This window comes from Morone saxatilis, unplaced genomic scaffold, assembly GCF_004916995.1.
Source record: "Morone saxatilis isolate NCDOM2014 unplaced genomic scaffold, NCSU_SB_2.0 Contig3, whole genome shotgun sequence".
Lineage (NCBI taxonomy): Eukaryota > Metazoa > Chordata > Actinopteri > Moronidae > Morone > Morone saxatilis.
In genome coordinates this window covers 8180417-8182420 of record NW_023339873.1, presented here as the reverse complement: position 1 = coordinate 8182420, position 2004 = coordinate 8180417, and the positions used below count along the sequence as shown (strand labels likewise).

At 40.2% G+C, this 2004-nt stretch overlaps 1 protein-coding gene across 1 annotated transcript in view; it reads right to left on the bottom strand.

Annotated features, from left to right (window-relative positions):
* Positions 1–107, bottom strand: part of keap1a (kelch-like ECH-associated protein 1a) — a gene marked incomplete in the record, with an annotated part of 17719 nt that extends 17612 nt beyond the window's left edge. Inside the window, 1 exon segment of the mRNA XM_035674422.1 lies at positions 1–107.
* Positions 108–2004: the final 1897 nt, after the last annotated feature.

Genomic DNA, 2004 nt, shown 5'->3' with positions numbered 1-2004 from the left:
GTGATGGTGGTGGTGGTGGTGGGAAGGTATTTCTGCACCAACATGACTCTGCAACTCTCGAGCAAGTACACTGCAAACCCTGCGCCGGGAGTACGCATGCACAGAGACCTACATGGCAACAAGTCAGGAGAGGCATTCCTCAAACTGAAACTGAACCTCAGCCAGGGCAGGACAGCTTCTGTGATTATACAACAGCACGCCACAGCAGCAGGATCTTATCAAGAAAGAAACTCGCTCCTTTTGTACATCCACACACACACACACCAACTACCATACACATATACACAAACCACTTCCCAGGAGAATAGGCTTGTAGAGGAAATCCACAGCAGTTCCTACTAAGTTTGATTGATGACTTATGGAGGAGAAAGAACGAAGAAAAAAAGGAACAAATGATTCAGCATAAATAGCAAAAGAGATATATTTCCCCATTCTTATGTGTCTTTCTTTGGAAAATGAGACCAAACCCTTTAAGAGATTTCCTTAGTAATTATTACTCCTCATGATCAGAGGTCAACATTCAGCAAAATCAGGCTTTCAACCCTTAAAGACCTCATAAAGTCTGCCAACAGTAGCAGAGACCTGCTTCCTAATAAACACAGCTGGGGAGATTCTCTTAATGCAGCCTCTCTCCAATACTTCTGATTACTTTGTTATCAAAAGGGAGAAACAGGAGAACTCTGAAAGCATCTGCTATACTTCCAACAGTAATTATCATCCATATTTCCCAAGTTTAACTTCCAGTGTATAATAATACTTGTGTATAATTATGTACTGCTCCTGCAAGTTAGCTGATCAGTCACAACCTCACCCTGGGTGACGTTATGCTACAGTAGACCCCCCCCCCCAAAGGGAGGCAGCCGAGGGATGGCAAAGTGACATCTCTTAAGAATTGTGTAAGGTCCCTTGTAAAATGCTTTTGGTGAGGTTTGAAGCAATCACTGGTGAATTGTTGAAAAAACTAATAATTAGAGGACCTTGAGTTAAGTTATTTTAATGAAAACCATCAGGTCTATCTCCAAATTTAGAGATTTTGAATGTATCAGATGAACTGAAGGATTGTGTGTGTTTATTGGTCGAATACTTCTCCTACTTCTTAATCTAAAACCAATTGGATTATCTGAAAAATACTTTACCGCAAAGCTGAAAACAGAGGTGTTTTTCTTCAAGTTGATTGTTTTGGAGACACCTGGTTTCCACAGGACAGCAATTTCAAGGTAAGTTGTTCATCTCCATGGTCTATTGCAAAGTCTAAATTACTCTGTGATCCCCTAACGGCTGACTGGGCTGATTAAGAGGATGAGTTTGTTTGACAGCCTGAAAGTCAGTGTACACACACAGAACTACTTTCTTGATACATTTGAATTCAAAAAGATTATTCAAAAGAAAAATAAAGCTTAAGGGCTTATGTGCTTCCCTGTAGGATCTTTTCTTTTCAATTTTATTTGTATAAGCAACCAAACGCAACAGAAGTTATCTGAGGACACTTGAATACGGCAGGTCTAGGCCGTACTCCTTATATACAAAAGTTCTTCCTAAGATACACAACCCCCTCCACTTGGAATAACTGCCCTCCCCCCTCACCTGGTATCTTTTTCTGTTTGGGTCTACAGTCTTAGACATGTAATCAAATGCAGACAGACTTCAGAAGTACCTTAATATCCTGCCCATGGAAAAGCTTAAATAACAGGAGAGATGACACCCATGGCAGGTGGCCCACATTGAACATGCTTGACTTCACTTTTGACTTAAGCAAACCTTAGCACTTGCTTTGAATTTACAGGGAATGGAGGACTTGAAACTGTAACCAATGAACTCCCAAGAAACCTCCAGAATGAAACAAGCTTTTCCCAGTTCTTCAAATACCCATGGAAACTGGTTTAGCAACTTCCCACAGTCTCTCTTTTATCTTTGATGGAGGAAGACAAATTATTTATATTTGCACTACGTCTTCACTTCTTAAGAACATTTAACAAGTGGTAATGACACAAATTAAAGTACAAA